Source organism: Protopterus annectens, chromosome 1.part1, assembly GCF_019279795.1.
Source record: "Protopterus annectens isolate FY-2018-M chromosome 1.part1, PAN1.0, whole genome shotgun sequence".
NCBI classification, from domain to species: Eukaryota; Metazoa; Chordata; order Ceratodontiformes; family Protopteridae; genus Protopterus; species Protopterus annectens.
The window spans coordinates 339,480,626-339,504,343 of NC_056726.1; the positions used below are offsets into that span (position 1 = coordinate 339,480,626).

The 23,718-nt window shown below is 38.0% G+C and overlaps 1 protein-coding gene across 2 annotated transcripts in view; it reads right to left on the bottom strand.

Annotated features, from left to right (window-relative positions):
• The window catches only part of RAB27B (RAB27B, member RAS oncogene family), a 2,233,495-nt gene that overhangs the window by 1,083,836 nt on the left and 1,125,941 nt on the right, over positions 1 to 23,718 (bottom strand). The window lies entirely within an intron of this gene.

The window sequence follows — 23,718 nt, forward strand, 5'->3', positions numbered from 1 at the left end:
TTTTTGTTTTGACATATTGGTTTATATTTAGGGTATCACAAGAGTCATCTGAAAAAAAATGCTCGTTTAAGATTAAAGCTTAACTATCTCTCACAAGATCTGTATAAGTGACATTTGTATTATACACAAGCTAGACTACAAAACTTAGATCTGATGTGATTAAACATGTGATTAAATCTTATTTTAGTTTGTACACGGCAAGTACAATACATTAAGAGAATTGAGGCCAGCAGTGTTCTTGTGTATTTTACACATGGATGGGTAGCTTGCTTATTTAATTGCAAGTATTAATATATTTTTATTATGCATGAAAAATAAGTACTACCAATCTAAAATGGTATAAATATTGGGAAATGATCAGAAAGCAAAGAATAGGACATTAAGTAACCTTTTATGTTTAATATGCACAGACTGCTATATGCAGTTGATGTTTTGCTAGACGTTTGCGTACTACTCATAATAAGTCTGTTACTCCCAATGATTACTCTGTGTATATGTAGTTTGAATAGTGCATATTTCTATAGTTTTATTTTCAGAAATGTTTTGTACCACTATCACCACTATTAGAGTATTTATCAAGACTGTACTTCACTGCTCTTTATTTTGGTAACCATATTCCACTAAATTAAAGAACTATTATTTAAAAACATATAATGTATTATATTTAGCATATACCTAACTGCATATATAGTTAACACTTACCTCTTAATTTTTATAATATGCTATTTCTTACTAGGACTTGATCTTTGGGGAAGACAAGACAAAAATGGAAAGGAAATTGGAAATATGAAATAGCATCAAATGACTATAACAACACAAGCACCTATAATGCATCAATAACCATTCCTCCATAAATATGTATGTATACCATGCCTAAGTGAAAAAGAAACTGAGAATAAGCAATGCCCGTGAAGTTAAAGTATGCAGTGAATTTTGCATAAATTATCCGTATGTGTGTCTATGTAGCTATCCACAAACAGATATATATGCTAGGTTTCTATAACAATGCCTGGCTATTCATCTCGCTGAGTGCTTTCTTCACTAAACTCTGTACATAGTTATATGTATATCTACAGATGTATTTCAGCCAGCAAATAATTAATTCATTTAAAATCAGGTAGATAAACCGGTCTTTTATTGATCTTTTTCAGCAATGGCACATTTTCACAAGAACAAGCAAACATGAACACGTATGCATATGTATCTACATCTATAGATGGGAGCATCTATTTTGATCGACAGCACAAATCATCAGTCCCATGGGAGCTGATGCAGCTGAGTGAAAATCAGCTGTCCAAAAAGCACTGGCTGTTTATGTTACAGATCGCTACACAGTGGGAATCGGTAAGTGTTGGTACACTGTGTGTTTTCAGTATTATGAGATTCAGTATTTTGAGTTTTCTCAATAAAACTTATATGAGTATCAGGAACACATGATAGGCAGATTGATTTGTATCATCTGAAATGCCTCCAGCATCAGCGTCATCATCGGGAGGCATGCCTACAACATGGCATTGTACCGAGGGGATTGAGATTTCTAACAATGCCAACCTATGGTAACCAGTACCCGGAATTATTGGCGAAATGGCAGAAGCTGAACTTGGATGTAAGTTTCAACTATATTAAACTGTTAATTCAATTTTTTAAGCCTATAGAAATGGAAGTGGCCAACTCTATTAGAACACAACAAATTGAGGTCTATGGCCTCGTATCTGAAGAGTTGGTGGATGTGCAGCTTAGTGAACTGATAGATAATCTAGCAATGTATGAAAAAAGGCTTCTTGTTCAAAAGAAGAAGTTGGATTTTAATTTGCAACATGTCTTTTCTTGGCCTCGTTATACTGAGGCAAGGAATGTTGCTGCTACAAATGATAAGAATGCAGCCCCAAAGGATGCAGTGAATTGTTTAAAGCTTGGGTAAGATAAAACAAATGCGATTAATGTGGAACGTATTGACTTGTCTGGGGGTGATACTGCTTCAGTCCATACCTCAGTTTATGCTACACCAAAGGGGAGAGAGAGTAGCCCTACTGGTGAAACTGTTGTAAGGAAAAAGACCTCCTTTAATAATTATAATAGCTCTGCTGTAGCGACTGGTGAAGGGGCAGTACCCCAGCAAGTATTTTTTTGCCCCCCTTTACCAATATGGCAGAACCAGAATCCATCACCGTATCAACAATCAGGGAAGAGGAAACAGAAACAAACTATGGACATGGGGGGGGGGGCAGGGCCATCAAGAAGATGTGGCAACAAACGAACAGTCAATAGTTTTTAATATCTCCAAGAGAGAGTTAACAGTGCTTGAGCTGTCTGTTTTGAGTAGAGGCCTTTCATTCATTCCTGCTGCTGGAGCTAATGATGTGAAGACTTTTTAGTAGGAATCTAATGTTGAAACTCATTTATGATGGCAATGTGCAAAGGAATATATATATATATATATATATATATATATATATATATAGTGATTCCGTTTTAAGAAACCCAGCACTTTTACACCACAAAACCACCCATTGGTTGAAGCCTTTGTGAGGCTCTGTGAGAATTACCTTTTAGATGCTTTTAGAAATGACAAAAGAAGTCATTTTAATAACTTGTCTAAATCTGAAAGGGAAGCCTTGACGGGATTAGATGCTGATAGTAATATAATGATTCGCCCCGCGGATAAAGGCGGGGCTATTGTGGTCATGGATAGTGAATATTATTTTGATAGCATCAGTATCCTCTTGAATGATCCGTTAGTATATGTGGAAATTGATCTAGAAGGGATTTATAAGAGGAACAATCAGATATCCGGCACAATACATGATTGTTTTTTGAATCAATGTATTAGTGAGGATATTATGAAATATCTTATGGTGGATGCACCACGCATTCTCACTTTTCATGGCATGCCTAAAGTCCATAAAAACATGAATACCCCTCCCTTTAGACCCATAGTGACGGGTGCAAGATGGGCTACTGAGTCATTGCCTATTTTTGTAGAGAAAAAACTTTGACCGGTGTTAGATAATTCTAATGTTATACTGAAGGATTCTATACATTTCTTGCAGAATTTGTACAGGCATACACATTCTAATGATATTGATAAGGATTGTTGGATGGTGACAATGGACGTTTGTTCACTTTTCACTGCCATCCCCAACAATATTGGCATTGCATACGTCAGTGAATACTTGAAACAGCATAGTGACTATGACCACAAGCTGATAGAATTGATATGCTTATTAATTGAGATTATTCTCGAGAGTAATGTGTTTTTGTTCAATGGGAAGTACTATCTCCAGACTTTGGGTGTAGCTATCGGCACCTCGTGTGCCAACAGCTACGCCAACATGGTGATGGGTCATTGGGAGAATATGTTTGTACTCAATGAACATGTATATTCTAGATACATTAGCTTCTACAATCGCTTTGTAGATGACATTTATTTGCTATGGGCAGGAAGCATTGATGTGTTATCTAGCTTCCTTGACTATATGCATGGAACAACTACATTTTTGAAGTTCTCTGTCTCCTATTCTAGGGAGCAGGTGGACTTTTTGGACATTAGGATTGAGAGATTGATGGATGGCAGGTTTAATACTAGCCTGTTTATAAAGGAATGTTACAGGAATTCTCTTCTTCATGGCACAAGCATGCACCCACCATATGTATTCCGCAACATAGTGAAGGGGCAAGGGATGCGTGTCTCAAGACTGAATGTACAAGATGAAGAGTTTAATAAAGAAATGGTGCATTTGAGGAAGCAATTTGGGAATAGGGGATACAAAAAGAGAGATGTTGAACTAGGACTTCATGCAAGTGAACAACTGTGGTCCACTAGAGCGAGACCCTATTTTGGAGACACTAGCCAAGTGAATGTAGGTCATAGATCTGTGAGTATCCAGCTAGGTGTCTCATTGGAATATAGTAATGACATCCGTACTACTATGGAGGTATTCCATAAGCACTGGCCCATCCTCCTTACTGATGATAGAATTAGGGTGGGTAGCTGGGAAGAGATCTTACTTTAGATATAGGAATAAGAAAAACCTGAAACAGATGCTGTGCTATCCAGACAGATACACTGATAATAAAAGAGATGATAGGTATGGGAACACTTCCCCTTGTGGGAATTGTCAATATTGCACCGATATAGAGACTAGTAATATTTTTTAAGCCCTAATGATGGGAGAAGATTCTATTTTAAAGTACCTGCAGATTGTAACACCAAAGATGTGATCTACCTGGCACATTCTGAGGAATGCTCCTCTTTTTACATAGGTAAATGTAATCGCAGAATGAGGGACAGGATAATGGAACATCTATATGCAATTCCTATTGGACATGAACAGAATGGATTGGTGAAACACGTTATGATGGAGGGTGAACAACATACATTTAAGTTTAGAGTCATTGATAGAGCATTTGACTCTATGAGAAGAGGAGACATCAGAACTCATACTGAGAATTTAGAACTGCAATGGATACTTAGGATGCAAGCCCATAAAGGAAAGGGTTTGAATGGGCATGTTCCCTTCAGGCCGATACTAAAATCCCGTAGGCTTTTTAAGTGATTCGTGTATATTTATACTTAGTACTTTGCTCTTTATATTTTCTTTTAGGTCTATTCTATGTTTATGTCATTATAGTAGCTTTTAGATTGAGATTAGTAGAATGGGAGGAGTTTTTAATTATGTTTTTCTGTGATTGGTGCAAGACTGTATTTAAACTGTTGAATTTGCCTCATTTGTTATCTGATGAAGCTGATGTTGGATTTACCGTGAAAGCGCTTATTCCTGTGTATTATATTAAATATTTATATCAGATTTCTCTGCCTATTGTGTGTTCCTGATACTCTTATATAAGTTTTATCATTTAACCTTCATTGGTGAGAATATCTGGATTTGCTCTGGACTTGGTGGCAATATTTTGTTTTTATTTTGCGTTTTCAGTGGGTTTTGGACTTTCAGGATTTAGAAGTGAACCCATATGTGTATATATATATATATATATATATATATATATATATATATATATATATATATAGATATATATATATATATATATATATATATATATACACATATACACACACACACACACACACACACACACGCATTTTATATATATATATATATATATATATATATATATATATATATATATATATATATATAAACTAGAGAGAGATATAGATATAGATATGTATAAGACATAGGGTTGTGTGCATGGTGCAGATATTAACACAAGTATTTTTGTGTTGGATATTTTTTCACTGATAAATGGCTTTTCATTATGGTACCAGTTTCTTGAAATTTTGAATTCTGTGAGGGAGCAGCAATCTGTCACCAAATACGAAGTCTAGTTGGTCTACACTAGCATTTTCCCAAATCACAGAACCAATATGAAGCTCAGGTTTACTCACACATACACACAAACATGCATAGATATGTATGTATGTATGTATATATATATATATATATATATATATATATATATATATATATATATATATATATATATATTTATTTATTTGTATATATATAAACTACACACACTTACACACATGTGTGTATATATATATAAACATGGATTTACTTCATTTGTACGAAGTTTCAGTACTTTGAAACCCACTTGGTCGAGCCCAGTTGTTTAAAATACCAAAATTTGAAAATGAAGTACGGAGATCACAATACAGTGCAGAATGAGAATATTCCCTTTTCATCGCTGTAGTGCGATCTCGGAGTTAGTATATTTAAGTAGGGGGTGCCCCCCACATGGAGGGTGCACGGGGGCTTGACCTCCTGCCAAACATGTTTATTGTGGGGTTTTTTTTTTTTTTTAGTCAGCTGATCCGGTGACTTGGCTTCAGCAAAAATGCACTTTCATTGATATGCACTTTCGCTGAAGTGGGCATCTACTTTGTTCGATGTAACGTATTTTCAAACAAACAAAGTAGATCCACATACACACACACATATATACATATATTACACACACATACACACACATGCGTATACATTTATATATATATATATATATATATATATATATATATATATATATATATATCTATAGACAGATAAAGATAGCTATATGTATAGATATATAGAATGTGTTTATAAATATATATGAGTGCGTTAGTGTGCATGCACATGTGTGCTTTATATATGTGCGTGTGTGTGTGTGTGTGCGCGCGCACGCATGCCTATGTGTGTGTAGGTGTATGTATATGAAACTAGGAATTCCTCTCAGCCAGAATCCAGGTTACAAGAAGAAAACACACGAAAACAGACACACACACACACACACACACACACACACACACACACACACACACACACACACACACACACACCCACACACACACATATACACATAAAATACTCATTTGATTACTTTTTGAGAAAATAATGGATTTCTCTAGGTGCTTCACTTTTCCTCCTACATTGCAAAGACATGCTAAAGAGGAATCTTAGAGAGCCATGAAACTGCTCTGGAAAGAACTAACATCCTCTTCAGGGATAGTTTTTCAATCATGTGACGAGACAGACATTACATTGACCACAAACTGAATAAAGCAGGTATAGGAAAATAGATAAATGGATGAATGAGTTTGTTTACTTAATTTATTAGTGTGAATAAAGCATTTATAAACCAGGCTGCTGTTATGTCTTGCTTATTTGGTTGAATTTTTTTAGGTGTCTAAAATGGTACACCTCAATACGCAAATTATATACATCAAACTGCAGCATTGCAGCATTAGATGTCTCTCTTTTCACCCCTGGTATACTGGCAATATTGGGCTACAGCCTCATATATGCGAATAAGAACCCTCCTCCAAGATATATAGTGTATAGACTTGACAGGACACTCAAATGTACAGACACTGTTGCAAAAATCAGTTGTAATGCCATAGCAGTGTCTCTTTTCTCATTACAACTGTTGGATACCTCTCAAAGAGACTCCTTGCTTGTCTGGTTTACAGTGCCAGGCACATCAGCAGGTTATTTCTGCCTAGGTACATATATCTCTCCAATCTCATGAGGATATAGTGAAAGAGCTCTTTCACATCTAACATCAAACGTCAAATGTATACTAGTAATTATGGGAATCCTTACTGTTGACTGGGAACTTTTCTAAGGCCATTTCTTATATTCAGCTTTCAAATGTCTGGACTTTTCCAGCTCATAACACTTACCACCAAAGTAGTAAAGCCTGTTAGAATGGATTCCTGTGTTTGCCACTGTAGTACATTAATGATTGTTGGCCATCTTTATGCATTCACTTGCTTGTGTTAATGCAGAATGTAAAAAAAAAATGACACCATTTTGTTCTTTCAAGAAATTACCCATTCTTAGCTCACGTCTATCCTCAAACAAGTCAGACTGTCCCATTAACTTTATTCTACCCTTTACTGTACAGGCGACTGTTTTATAACCTGTGTGTTCCTCTCCATCTTTAATAGCATAGTACCAGGTAAACTGCAAAGAGCAATGGCTAACATTAACTTTGAGAATAGATGAAATACATTCTCTTCTGATTTAGCATGACCACCCAAGGAGAATACATCATAGAAACAGAAGGCTCTATCCCTCATTTAATTATCTCTCATTTGATTTAATGTGCTACCATAATGATCTGCAACAGAAAAAAGGATTATTTGTAAAAAAGGATTATTTCTTTTGGATGCCCTCAGGCAAACACTCGAGATGGAAGTTTTTTGCTGAGCTCCCAGAATTTTTCTATTCATTATATGTGAGCTGACCAACACTTGGGTAAAAGGTTGGCAACTACAAATTTTTCTGTACCCCCTTTTACATATCCATCTTGCATTATTCAGAAAGTAAACTCTATTTTATCATCAATTACCTCTCTTATTACTCCATTGTGTTTCTCTTAATGGGTCAAGATGATGACTCAAGATAGTCTGGCTGATGGCATAAAAGCAATTAAAAAGATATTGGAGGCACTTTCAAACCTCTGATATTGTTCACAGTAGGATAACCACTATTAATCAGGAGGTACAAGTAATTCACCTTTACTGAATGATGATTTCTAAAATAAGTATATCATAGTTTATCATGATATCACATAAATGCAGGAGACCCAGTCTATACAGTTTCACAGATCATTCACTGAGATGGGCTCTGTACTCAGTGATTTGAAAAATACTGTCAAACACAACAATTCAGGAGTAATTGGGTTACAAGAAAACATTGAGGGGGAATGACGCTAGGAGCTTTGGCATTAGTGGCCTGAAAAAGCTCCAGAGCACTGAGAATGGCCTAACTACTGAATTTGTTCATACAATCATCCCTCGAGTAGCCAATGATAAATAATCAAGACAGTTTATTTTAATTGTCTTAATTCTATGGCTAAAGAAAATATTGTGCTGGAGATTAGACTGCTGGGACTGGGCCAACATCTCCCATTTTAATTGTTCCCGATTGCAGTGCAGCCCTTTTCTTAAACAGGAATGCCTTTGGCATAACAGAGAGTAGGGCTATATGGTAGATTTAAGGTTCCCTAAACAGCTCCAGCAAAACAAAATAAAGGAAGTTAATACCTTTATCTTTACTGACAACATATAAACATACATAGCTACCAAACCTGACTTTAAATAATGAGTCAATATGCGAGTGGAGAATGGAGAGTTTTACCAGTAGGCATGACTGCAAGTAGGAGTAGAGAAAATAGGATAGCAAGGGCTGGAATATAATGGAGGCAATTAGTAAAGAACCAAGGTATTAACAGCAAATAACTAGAGAGGGGAAAGGTAATAGAGTGAAATGGGACCAAGCAGAAGTTTGAAATGCAAGTCAGAGACTACCTTCTCTTCTGGGACTGATAAATTATATAAGCAAAGGCAAAGGGGAATGCTAAGATGAAGACTCACTCTAGTTGAGTTTTTAGCTGAGTCTAGAAGAGAAAATGCTGTAAAAAGAATAATTAGTATGGTATATAATTTATTTATAAGAGTCAATCAGAAAAGATCAGAAAGGGAGACTGAAAATGCAGTTTACAGAGTTACTTGAGAATGACAACTGTACTGCCCCCAAGTATACAACAAAGTCCAGACGATTTAGGATTTTTGCATGAAGTGTTTGCATAAATATTTTTATACCCCAAGATGACTTTAGAGAATGTTTCCTTAATTAGAAAGCAAATGTTGGAGATATGATGAAAAGAGAGGCATAACTGGAAAAGGCATTTTGGGAATGAAATGAGTTGGCAGATTTGAAAATTCATTGAAGAGTATTTTGTCAGAAATGTTAGGTGAGCAACTGACTGTAACTTAGAAACAGATTCTTTTAAGTTGTAATATATGCTCTGAAATGCCTATGTTATAAGGTTTTAATAAGTTTAATACTATTGGCTGCCAAAAATTGCTAGAAAATGGAAATCAAAATCGAAACCACTGTTACTGAAGTACTGAATACTATAAAGGAGATAAAAGAACTGGAGGTTTGATCTTCGAGAAGGGAAGGAGAAAATTATATAACAATAAATTGAATTTTGGGGAATAATACATGCAGAAGTTCAGGAACAAGAGTGACATTTAAGGTAATCAGCAATTTATGTAATGCTGTAGCAAATGAAAATTATTAAAAGGAAAACATATATGTTCTTCTTTCAGCTTTTCCCAGTTAGGGATCGCCACAGTGGAACTCCGATCCGCTAATGATTGGCAGTAGATTTTTTATGGGTGCCGTGGTGCCAGCTCAACGTCCAACCTTCAGCAAAGGTGCGCCCATTCTACGCATGCCTTTCGAATGCCACTCGACCACAGGGAAGACATGCAGACTCCACACAGAAGGCGCTCCAGACGAGAATAGAACGGGAGAACCTCTTGCTGTGAGGCAACAATGCTACCACTGCACCACATATATGTATACTGCAGAAAAACACTGGACATTTACTATATTTGTTTCTTCTTTTTTAAAAATGTATGTGTACCCTAGAAACTTTTTTTAAAAAAGTCATTTAATAAACATGTTTAAAAACAGACTAACCCACCAAAAGGCAGTAAAGAATGCCCATCTTCTAAATCTACACACAAAAAAAATAGAAGGACTGAGAACTCCTTTAACTACAAAGCCACCTCTTAAGAAAAAAAAAATCAAAGAAAGCCTCACACCAGCCTTATTGCAATGCTTTACAAAAGGCCACCATAATCTAACCAGCTTAATAACTCTTCTACAACATCACATAATAGACATGATCCTCTGTTGGCTTGCAAACCATCCCATGAGGAGGACTCACTGCAGGCATGGATTTTCTAGGACTCAAAACTGAAGTGATAGCATTGCAAATGATAGAAGCATCTTGCAGTGAACTGGCAAGTGCTAATCAACAGACAATAACCATGAGCAAAGGCACTGACCTATTAACTTATAAATGATGTCACAATAGAAGATTACCTAGTCTAACTCACTTAAAGATATTACAAAACATCAAGAGATGCATACTGAAGCCTTTCCTTCCTTCCTTTTCATGTATCCTTTCCTCTTTCCACCTATTTAAAGTAATTTACATCCTAAACTCTTTGATTCATGCATACAAGAAGGATAATAGAGTGGGACTCTTTATTTATATGATTCTACTTCATCTACAATTTGAACTTTAAGAGAATATACACATAAAATTATACTTTACAGACAACGGCATGTTTACAGTCGACCCTGAACCCCTCTATATGAGAATGAACAACTATGTAAAATGTATGCTAGGTCATTAACTTTGTTTTGTTTGCTTGTTTGCTTGTTTGTTTGTTTGTTTTCAGCTGATTGAAACAAGCTAATGTTGTCAGGTTGGTAATCCCATGACTGACCTCACATCTTATTGTATTTTGTGATTGGATATAAAAAGTTCCATTACAAGTTGTTGTCTGATCTGTATCAAAGGTTACCTTGGTGTAGTAGACTATCAAGTTTTTTTTTCACCACATTTTGAGTTCATATATGATAGGCTGCATGGGAATTGTACCCTCGGATAGACTGGGTATAGGATGACCTGTAAGATCACCACAATGCTCTTCCCGCTAATGACTAGTTCATAAGGAAAATCATTTAGGGAGCTATCACCTGCTCACCATTCAAGAGGAATCCACGCCTAGTTCTGCTTCAAGCAATGTTCAAGTAAACTTACTATTACAGTCATTATATACCAATACTTTAGATAATGTTAGTTTCAATAAGTTTGAAACCAAGAAGGCTTCTAATTTACTCTGCTTATTCTTAGATGTTGGACAGTGCAGTGGTGTAGCGGATAGTGCCATCACCTCACAGCAAGACGTTCTCTGGTTTGATTCTCAGCTGGGGTGCCTTCTGTATGGAGTCTGCATGTCATCCCTGCATTCGTGTGGGTTTACTTCGGGTGCTCCGGTTTCCTCCCACATTCCAAAGACATGCAGTAGGTGGATTGGACATTGTAAATTGGCACTAGGTGTGAGTGTGTGTTTGTGTGTGAATGTGTGGTATACCCTATGAGGAGGGTTGAGGCTTTGGTTAGCAAACTGACCCTGTTAAACCCTTCCCTGCTTCAGAAACAAGTGCTGAAGGGTGCTTGTTGCTCAATGTGCTACATGCATGGGAGCGGATCCAGGAGTCTTAGATGTTAAAGGAATTTTCATTCCATATAAAAAGAGCTGTCTGTGGGTATATTAAGAGAAGCAAGGCAAAAGTTATCTGCTTGCAAGAAACTATGAAAAAAAGACAAACATGTAATGGAAAGAGTGGAATGGATGGAGTTATACCAGATGTTGCAATATGACAAACTAAGATGTCACCATACTTATACACATTTCACTGGGATACCATAAACTACAGGAGGTTTCTAACTCAGAGGGAAGACGGTAAATCTTGACTATATGAACCTGAGCACAGACAGTGAAAATAGACAGCTCTTATACCTCTAGTACTGATAACAACAACCTGTGTCTCATTTTAGTTTTGCTCATGGATTTAGTATGCATGTTGTTGAAGTTCTGTAGCTAGTCAAATGTACAAGTTATGAGCATCACAGTTTTGATACTTAAATGTTATGAAAATTAGCTCTGTATGAGACTTTCAGTAAGAATGACATCCGTAGTATGTTTACAACATACATTTAGAAGTATGTGCTATTTGATTGGCGCTATCACAGGTTAGCTGTAAAACAGACGTTAGTAAATCCATTCATATATTGTAAAAACTTCTTGCAAATACTTTTAACCTTATATTTGATGTTTATTTTATTTTCTTTCGACGTACTGTTTTACTTTGAGTGATTAGTTATTGTTTACCTGATAATTCTTGATAGTTAATAAATATTTTGACCAAAAAGTATTATTTCTTTTCCTAAAGTACTTGTAGTTAGAAACATTTCTTTTATTTCTTGTTTTTATTTTATTTTGAATTTACTAACCAGGGTAGAGCACTGATTCTTTGGACCTATTTCAGTCTCAGTTAAATCAGGTGTTATGCCTAGATGTGGATAAGCCAGGGTATGTGGGAAAATTTGGGTGCACACCAGTAGTTAATAGCAAGCTACAGCACAGAGTCTTACTTGGGACCAGTAACAAGAAAACTATAATGTACAGCCCTTAAGACAAAGCAGAGCTGTTTGTGGGTTGTGACATCCAGGTGTGTATATATGTCCTGGATCACTCTATGGATGAAAGGTATCATACTTCAGAGGATGGTGGTTTGCAGCAAAATTGCCAGAAGGATGGGGTCCAGTTGAGCTGATCAGGAACATCACCTTTCTGAAGCTGCCACTGCCCATAAGAGTGGATGCCTTGTCATGTTGGGATAAGTTGAGAAACGGAGATAAATTTTGTTTAACATTTTATTAAAATTTCAGGAAGGTGTACTATCATAACCTAAGAGTCATAAACAGAAGTCAGCATGAGAACATCTGTGGCTGATACCAATCAGACTATAACATTTTAATAACAATTATGGCCTTAGATATAGAGCATTCACAGACATCTGTTTAGCAGATCTTTTGTGCTGGATTACTTGTTACTATTTGACAGAGCACTCTGGTATAACTTTGACATTGTTATAAATAATTACCAGACCAACATCAACCTCTACTGTTAAATTTGCCTACATTTGCCAGCAAAGTACAAAGTTACTGGATCAAATCTGTTGCATCTGCTGTGTCTGGGACACCATCATCTTCTTGCAGAACATATTATTAACAGATAGTCAAGAAGCAGTGATGACCCTCCACACTAGAAATGCAGGCCAAGCAAGCCATGGCTGCTAACGAAGTTGCTAGAGATAATTAGTATGAAATGCAAGATCATGTGTTATGCACAGTATCTGCTTAAAGCTGACTCAGTAGCCGACACCTTGCCTCTTTACCAGTTTTATGTTTTTTTTTTTAATCCTGTTCCAGAAGAACTGCAGAACAATGTGGAATTTCAGGCATGATCTAGGAGATTAGGAAAAAAACTTGTCTGGCTTAAAAGCACTGTGATGTTATAAAGCCACAATGGAAAATAGCTTCTCCTTAAGAGAACATGTGGTGATATGGGTATGATATTGGAGGAGTACTTAACTGTTTGCTCCTTCTGTCAGATGTTGTACTTAACTACAAGCCATACCTTTCAACTGTACCATGTTCCTCTATTTACTGATTCAGTACTTACTGTTTATTTTACAGTGTCCTAACCATTGTCAAGGTATCTCACTCTGCCCTCCCTCCCTGACAACATCTGGTCTGAGGATCACCAGCCCAGCTTGTGAGTGACCCTAGATGGGTGCACTGACCAACAAACGCTCAGTGTATGTCTTCTGCAACTGTACTCCCTACTTGGTTTAGTTTAGTCTAACTGCTATCTCAACTGGTCATGGTGGACACACTATAGGTTCGTGGGTTCATACGTGTTTACTAGGCTAACGACCACAGGGGCCTTTTTAAGCCTAGCCACACATCCCAAATATCTTTTTGATACCCTTGATAGGTGTAAGCATGGGCCTGAGAGATGAACCATTTACAGGTTGCCTGTGTCCATTAGAGACATAGGTGCCAAACCAGGGATGAATTTCTGGTTTCCCATCCAATTGCCCAAGTTGCCCTTGAATTGGGTTAGGGAGGAACTCTGCTTCACATGGACTGCAAGCCTGTTCCATAGACGTGGTAGTCCCTGGGCTACATACTTATCTCTTCAGCAGGTCCTATTTATATCACAGGCAAGGTTTAAGTTTTTAGAATGGGTAATTCTGGTGCTGTTAGTTTTGTGGATATGCAGGAGGTCCATCAGAGTGGGGTCTGGCAATGCCTTGTATGCCAGGCATAGATCTCCCCTCAAAAACCTGTAGGAGACAGAATACAGGGATAGGGCCTTGAGGCAGTCTGTATAGGGCATTTTACTTATGCCCTGTATTCTTTTAGTGAGGAACCTCTGCTGATGTTCCAGTTGTTGGATATGTCTTGTTAGGTACATGCCAAAGGGGGCATTATACTCAATGACAGGTCTGATGAATGCTGAATACAATGGAACAATGACTTCCTTGGACTTTTAAATGGCTCTCAGCAACTTCTCAATTCCTCCCAATCAAAATGGGAGTTCCTCAAGGGTCAGTTCTAGGTTTCTTATTACCATATTTCTCTGTAAATAAGACCTAACCAGAGAATAAGGCCTAACATGGTTTTCCAGGGTAGTCATGATGTAAGCCCTACCCCAAAAATAAGCCCCAGTTAAGATCATCAACAACACATGACAGACATATTGAATTATAAATTAATAACATTATTGACACCTGTTGACTGAGGCTATCGTACTCTGCTCGCCATTTTTGAACCATTCGGACACCCAACTTCTCTTTGCAGAAAGTCATAAGATTCTTTCCCCGGGAGTCGTCCACGATTCTTACTGTAACCCTAATCCTCACTCACACTTGACGGTTGAGATCCTTGGCCTACAAACACTGGCAAGTGTACTTTGATTGGTCAAAGTACAGACAACGCACGTAAAACGTGCACACTTGATAACGAACAGGTGTGGTTGTGTCTTCTTAACCATCACCATTTTGTGTTGCCATTCCTGTCTTGTAAGTCTTCAATTAACCCCCCCCCCGACAAGATGAGTGCAAAAAGAAAGAGCTATTCCATTGAGTACAAGAAAGGAATTGTGGAGGACTCCTAGGGAAAGAATCTGATGGCTTTCTGCAAAGAGAAGAAGTTGGATCTCCGAATGGCCTGAAAATGGCGAGCAGCATACAATAACCTCAGTCAACAGGTAGAGGAGGGAAATGCTAAGAAGTGCAAGTGTGGATCAGGTCGGCAAGCATTACTTCCTGAGCTGGAAGATATCATCTGTGAATGGATTACTGACAGGAGAGCAAAGGCTTTGGTTGTACGCAGGGCTGATATTTAAGCATTTGCCCTTGCAATGGCAACACAGTTAGAAATATCCCCAGAAGAATTCAAAGCATCACAACATTGGCAGGATGGCTTCCTTCAGTGATACAAGCTGTCTCTAAGAAGGTAGACAACACTGTTCAAGCTGGAAGATACTGAAGTTTTCTAACTCTCCAACATGATTGCTATGGATGAAACTGCATTGTTATGTGCCAAGGATCTCGAACAACAATTGATCAGAGGGGTGCCTTGTCAATCTACATTCCCTCCACTGGTTATGAAAGTGCATATGTTACCTGTATTTTGGCAATTCATCTAGATGGAAAGAAAACCCCACCTCTAATCATTAGTAAGGACAAGAAAGATAAGACTGAACGTGTTTCAGGCATTTACATTTTTGAAACTGAAAAAGCCTGGTGCACACAACCAGTTATAAAGAAGTGGGTCGATGTAATGCTGCCACTTGTTTTGTGAGGTGCTAGTCTGGGATTCAGCCAGCACTCACCATGCTAAAGACATGAAGAACTTCCTTGCACAGAGAAGAATAGATCAAATAATGATTCCCATAGGAATGACTGCCTATCTCCAGACTCTTGATATTGCAATAAACAAGCCATTCAAGGACCATTTGCACATGGAACTCAATGACTACATTGAAAATAGAATGGAGAGAAATCAGCGTGGAAACTTTGTGAAACCTACCCTGCAAGAGGTCATGACTTGGGTGAAGAATTCATGGGATAAAATCACTGACAGCTGTGTTGCCAATGGACTACGAGCAGGCTACATGGACAAGCAGTGCTCATTTAAGGAGAGCTCTGTTGTTAGGCATGACAGATTGGGGCCAATGGTTCTACAGGAAATGGAATCACAAGAAATTCAGGCCGGAATTTGGCGGTTGGAGACTTATGACAATGTTCCAGAAGAAGATGACATGACTGTATTTGAATAGCTTTTCCATTACTGGGGCATTCAGGCCGGAATTTGGGGGTTGGAGACTTATGACAATGTTCCAAAAGAAGATGACATGACTGTATTTGAATAGCTTTTCCATTACTGGGGCAACAGAATGTATTGCTTCTGCTTTCGGCCACCAGCAAGCTCTTATCAGTTTTTTGACTTTATTGTATTAAGGTAAAGTTTCATTGTCAAGGGGTAATTACAAAGTAAGGCCACTAGTTCCCAGACTTCATTTTTATGACTTTCCATCATTATTCTCTTATGGTTTGGGTAAGGAATAAAGTAAGCATCACCACTCAAAAATGGCAGCTATTCCCCTGTTTTATTCCCCTCCTCCAATACACATGTATTGAGAGTTTTCTGCACTGTCTGTTAAACATGAAATATTGCACTGTGAAAGCCAAGGTGTAGACATTCTGAAGTTGAAATTTTTGTTGCACTGTTTATGTAGAATTCTCACACAACTGTTAACGCATTACCTAGAACTGTTGCCCAGTAATGGAAAAGTACCAAATAAATGTCAGTTTGTGTACACGAATAAATGTCAATTTGTATACATGAATAAATGTAGACTGCTGTACCGGGGGGGGGGGTAAATAAGGCATCCCCTGATAATAAGACCTAAGGGGTATTTTGGCAGGGGAAGAGTATAAGACCTAGTCTTATTTTCGGGGAAATATGGTATTTAACATCTTCACTAACCTCCTCTCCACTTCCTGTCCTCACTCCTCTCACATACAATATGCCAATGACTCCACAATCATCTCCACTGCTAATACTCTCTTTGCCATACATACACTCACCCAAAAATCAACCCAGTTGAAAACTGGCTCACTAATAACCAACTCATACTAAATCCTAAAAAGACCAAACGTCTTCTGTTCCTCCCAAAATCTCTCTCCCATATCAAACCAACCTTCTTCATTACTTCACTAAACAATACAGTCATAAATGTGGTAACCCACACTAAGCTGCTAGGGGCCATTATAGATGACCAGCTTAAATTTAACCTCCATGTCCACCACTGCATTAAGAAAACCCACAAAAAACTAGAATTATTATACAGAAACAAAAACTTCCTAACCAAAGACTCTTGAATTTCTCTAGTCTATGCTTATCTTCTCCATGGCCTCTTCTACAGTTCTCAAATCTTAAGTAACCTTCAGTCCTCCCTTTTAATTAAACCTGAAACCACCTATAATAAAGTAGTTCAGTTTGTTGCTAACCAGACCTCTCTCTCTCACATCACTGGCTTTCACTTAAAGCCTTAAACTGGCTGGAGTTCTGCCATCAACTACCTTCACAACTGTCCTTTTCATCCACTCTGCACTACACAAACCTTCCTCCTGCCCAGACACCTCTTCTCTCATCTCTATATAGAAACCCAAAACATTTATGGGTCAAAACCTCTACAGCTATTCCCCAGCCTTAGCCTGGAACAAGCTACCCTTAACCATCAAACAATTAACTCATCGAAATGAACTCAAAAAAGCCCTCAGAGAACACCTACTATCCAAGTAGGCATGTCACTGCTTAAATCGGGGATCACAACAGTCGCCCTGCTAGACAGGCATCCAGGGAAGTAAATATTGTGGGAAGAAATATCCAGGGAATTGTTATGGCTAGGCTTGTATAGACCTTAGGGCTGATAGCCTAGTACCAACCTATGAACCTATAAACAACAGCTTGCCAATCTCTACCTACCCACCTGCTTCTGACAATCAATGCAGGCTCATGAATAAAAGGTCTGTAAATATACCTACTTTCTACCTGTAATTGTTACTGTTCAAATCACCCTTAACCACACCTCTCCATCCCCACCTCTCTGACCCCCCACTCAACCTCACTGCCTCTCTCCCCTTTTTCCTCCTCAACCTTACCCTCTTTTCCAGTTTTCTTCACTGCCTCTCCTTGCACTGACACCAGTCACTGCACTAAAAATTATTTAATTAACCCCACTTGACAATGACTTTATGTAAAAAATCTAATCATTTGCTGTATTATTTTTGTTTTCTTGAGACTGTTATTTTTTGTGTTAGTTCATTTAGAAAAGTGAGCAAATAGTTTAACTTGGGATAATTATCCTACTTAACTTCTAGTCCTTGTAAATTTACATAGAGATTATATCCCAGACTCAGATCTTGTATACTTACATAGATTGTACTCAGGTCAAAAATCACAATATGTCTCTTCTGTAATCTTCTCACTGTGTGCTTCTATTGTAAAACATAATCTTTATTCCTGGAGTTTGTCTCCCCAGGCATTTGCTGAAAAAGGGCTCTGGTTCAGTCAGACACTCCCAGTCAACAAATGTCAAATAAATAAATAAATATAAACTTTTAGCCCTGAGAAAGCCTTTGTATAGAATTTATGATTGGTCTTCCATTATCACACTTTGACGTTACCAATATGTTGTCACTGTTAAAAATGCACTTCAGCCACAAAGTGTGTGGAATACTGTAAAATAATTTGTTTTATAAAAATTTATGTTAAACTGATTTATTTGGGCTGTGCTCTGCACTTATTGCAGACAATATCCTACACTTCCTGGAGATGCGTCATCACCAGAAGGATCATCGGGTAGTAACTACTGAAATGCAAAGTATGGGGCACAGAGATTGCTAACACATAAAGGACAAGATTCATAGTGGTCAGGAATATGACACTGATAGGGACAGAGAGGTGGGAGAAAAAAGAATGGGTTATGTTGAGCATGAGTATCTGACTCTATACAGGTTTGACTGTGTTGCATTTTTCAAGAAATGAATAAATTATGGAAGAATATAGTGCTTAATTTGGAAGCTGTTTAATAAAGTGTTCAAAACTAATCATGTTGTGATTATTAAGATGAAAAATTTACAGTTGTGTAAGTAATTTGACCATAACGTACATGTTCAAATGATCACTGCTGCAGTAGTCTTAGCTATATGGGTTATATCAGCTGGCATCTCCCAAAGCTTCAGCGCACCTTCCACATGCCCAAAATGTCAGACAGCTCAAGCTGAGCTGACTTAAAGACATGTATGAGTGTAAAGCACTTCAGAGCTTTCCTGCCACACAAAGAGAGAGAGAGAGGGAGGCCAAGACCTAAAAGGATAATGCTAAGAACAACAAAAGAACAAAAAAAAATAAACAAATAAATAAAAAACATACCAAAAACAAGAGGAATGGGGGAGGGAATTAGCAACTGCAGCAGTGATCATTCAAACATCTACTGTTATGGTAATCTTCCTTACATGACTGTTCTGTGTTCATCATATTGATCACTGCTGCAGTAACATTAGCTATATGGGTAGATTACTGTAGCTTACTACATTTTTGAGGTGGAAGGAGTAGAGTCCAGGAGCCTCTGGTGACTGGATCAAGCAAAGCCTGACCTGGACTAAGACAAGGAATCAAGCTTATAGTGCTTTGCGAAAGCATCTACAGAGGACCAAGTAGTTAATTCTAGAATCCAACCCTTTCCGAAAAGCCACAGATGAAGCCAAGGTCCTGGTGGACTGGGTCTTGAGACTGCTTTGAATAGTTTTGAATTGGTGAGTATAACAAATGATAATACTCTTAGACAACAATTTGTGAAAATGTCTGTTTTGAAACAGGTCCCTTCTGTTTTGTCAAAACAGTACCCGAGTTGTCTGTGGTCATCCAAGGGATGGAGTATCCTTTTTCCCTCATTTGTAGGTTCAGGAAAGAAAATGGGGAGATGGATAGTTTGGCTTAACGTAAACTTGAATACATATTCAGGCATAAAAGATGGATTAGTTCTCAAAGAAAACCCTGTCCATGTGGAAAATGAGATAGGCTTGACTCACCATAAGAGCGTGAAACTCAGACACTCTTCTTGTATAGGTCATAGCAACCACTAAAACTGTTTTCCATGTTAAGAACCTCAAGTCTGTCATGTTAGCTGGTTCCAATGGAGCTTCTGTTTGCTTCTCTAACACAAAATTAAGAGTCCAAGAAGGGGTCATCGGTTTACTTGGAAGCCTCTTGTGCAAAACTCCTTTCAAAACTATTTTGACATGGAACTGCATTGAAAGAGGATCCATGGGCTGACATGCTGAAATACAGATAAACCTTGATAGAGGAATAAGAAAGGCTATAAGACAGTAACACAGAAAAATACTGTAAAACCAGAAAATAACTAGCCCCAAATGGGTGCTAGTTATATTGCTGGCACAAACTAGAAAACCTTTTCCATTTGCTGATATATGATTTTCTAGTAGCTGGCTTTCTTGCCGCCATTAGTACCTACTGCATGTCCTCAGTAAACAGGTGCCTAAAAGGAGTTAAGACCTTATCATACAGCAAGTTGAAGCTGAAAGATGTCAGGGTGTATCAAACACCTCGGTTCTTCTGTGAGTTGATCCAGTTTGCGAGTAATGTAGTAATTGTCCTTGGCCATTTACAAAAGAAGGGAAAACCACAGTTGCCTGGGCCAGAAAGGAGTCACCACAATGATCTTGAGGGATTCCTTCTGAGTCTTCAGAAGTACCCCGTATATTAGTGGAAATGGTGAAAAAGCAATCAGGAACATTGCTAACTAAGGAAAAGAAAAGGCATCTGTTTACTGTGCCTTCTTGCATGGAATCCTGGAACAGAATCTTGCCAGATGATTGTTCAGAGATGGGGCAAAGAGGTCTTCTTGAGGAACTCCCCACAGATGAATCAAATCTTGGAAGACTCACTGATCTAGTTTTCATTTGTGAGGGGTTGCCTTGGTCCTGATCAGCTTGTCTGCCACACCATTTTACTCTGATGGAATGTATCACACCTGTAGAGTGAGACTGTGCTATGAAACTATATCCCAAGATAGCATGACTAGTCTGCAGCAAGTGCACAGTCTGGTTCCCCCTGCTTGTTGATATTCCAAATAACAGTGGTATTGTCTGTAACAACTTGAAAGAGGTCCATGGGAGCAAAGATGATTCAGAGATTGGAGTGCAGTGAGCAGGGCAAGCAACTTCTTGATATTTGTGTGCTTGTTGTCCACACACTCTGCACTTTTATCCCTCCTAAAACTGCTCCCTAAGTAAAGTCTGAGGTTTCTGTGATGACTGACTGCTTTGGAACATGGAGAAGGGGAGACCTGAATTTCAAGATATGTGTGATATCTATTGTCTCTATAAAATGATTTCTCTTCTGACATCTGAAAACCCCAACACAGGGATTTGAAAAGGCAAAGGTTTTTTGTGCTGTAATCAAAGTGACTTCAGATACCACTGTATCTTCCTCATCTGGAGTCTTGCCATGGTTATCAGGAGAATCATAGAAGTTATGAGACCCAAACTCCTAAGATATTCCCTCACAGAGACCAGAGTTTGAGTGGAACATCTCAGAAACAGATCTTGCTAGATCTATTTTTTTCCTGTGGAAGAAATGCTGTTTGAACTCAGATGTCTCCTTGACTTCTCAGGAACACAATCCTGTGTGAAAGAGTCAAGAAAGCTATATAAAGATTATCTTGGAATACTAACTTGTGTAAGAAATCTCTCACCCAAGAAAAATCCTTGACACTTTGAAAAAGACTCTGCAAAGATTAACAAATCATCTAAATATAGAAATGTGGATATGCTGTAGCCTGCAATGAGCTACAACTGGGCACTTTGTGAAGACGGTTGGTGCAGTGGATAGTGCAAGTGGTAAGGCAGACAACTGATATTGTGATCCAGACACAAAAAACCCATAAGAAACATCTAAAGTCTGGTTGAATAGGGATGTGAATATAAGCATATTTTAAGTGTAGCTTTACCTAAACATGAAGAAGAGATAACATGTTATGAATTGGTATTATTTTGAATTTGGGCACTATTACAAAAAAGTTTAGGAAAGAAAGATCTAGAACAGGTCTCCAAGTATTTTCTTTCTTTGGCACTAAGAACATCCTTGAATAAAAATCCTTCCCAAAATGGGAAAGAGGAACTGGTTTCTATCACTCCTTCAGACAGCATGTATTGAAGAATGAATGGAAACAAAAGACTCATCTTGAGAATGAGGAATGACCCCCTGGAAAGGAGAAAAACCCTGCAGTGTAGAGCTCATTTGTCTAAATCTATTGCCAAAGAGAAAAAACGAGATTTGAACTTTCTGGAAGAAAAAAGGGGTCAGGTAGGGAGGAGAAAACAGCTCACTTGAATAGTTATTGAAACTTGTTGGACTGTACTTGGTTTTGGGAGGTTCGAGGTTTCTATTTGGACGCCCCTTGCCATTTCTTTTTAAATGTCTGTTTACCAGTATTTTGTTGAGACGGCTTATTATGCTTTTTGCCAGAATTGTATGAGGAGTTAGAAAATCCCCTAGAAAAGTTTGAAAAGAAATGCTGAAAAATCTTAAGAGATTCCCTGGATTAGCTTATCCCTTTCGTCACACTTTTTGATTACCTCTACAGCAGGGGGGCCAAAAACAAAATCTCTGTCCAAAGGGGAACTTTAACATATGATCCTGATAATTCAAAATTCTGAAAATCAAAGTTGCAGAAGTATACACTTCTTTCCTGTACTTACCAATAATTTGCCTATCCTTATCAGAAAAAGTATGATTGGAATTAATGAAATGTTTAGCAGCAGTGGGATCAACTAAACTATAGTTGCTGGGTCAGGTTTGGGAATAGTGCATAAAACCTTAAAAGACTGAAGAATTTATATGTCTTGTCTGCCTTTTTAGGGGTAGCTGGCAGACTACCAGGAAAACTGCAAGCAGTAATGTGCACATAATGTAAAGCAGACAGAACAGAAGGAATAGGTGTAGTTTCTGGAAATTTCTTCTGTAATAACTCATAGTGTTTTCTTAAGGACTGAAAATGCTGGTGCCTCCAACTGAAAACACTGGGAGATTCTAACAATAGTCTCAGAAAAAGTGAAACCTTCTGCAGAGAGAGTCAGAAACTGAACTCTCCTCTGAGTCTGAATCAGAAATCTGAGGAAGAAACCCTATATATGCCCCATTGTCTTTCAGTTAAGATTTAGAATCTTGAATGTCTTCAGGAAAAGCAGTACCTAACTTTCTTTTACAGGAAACTACTTTACAAGAAGGATAAATAGCCTGACTTAAATCTTGAACCAGACCCAGTAAACGAATCCCATCTAAGGAAAATTGAGGAGGAGTAGGCACAAATGCTTAGTTTTCTGTTACTTTTTGAAAGGAAAAATGGGGACAACCATGTTATTAGTGGCAGCAACGTCCCGAGGGATGGACACAGCATTCTGGCACAACAGGGAAGCCTTCCTTGCTCCCTCTCACTTGCCAACTGATGGGACCTGAACAGCTGTAGTGGACTTGGCTAACCCCTGGTACTATGCCATAGTGGCTGTAGGTGCTACACCAGTGGGATCCATAAAAAAAAAAAGATGAGCTGTCTGTGGTACAATAAATTGACACAGCAGAGTCACCCACCTATGGCTGAGGCAAATTCCTAGTCTG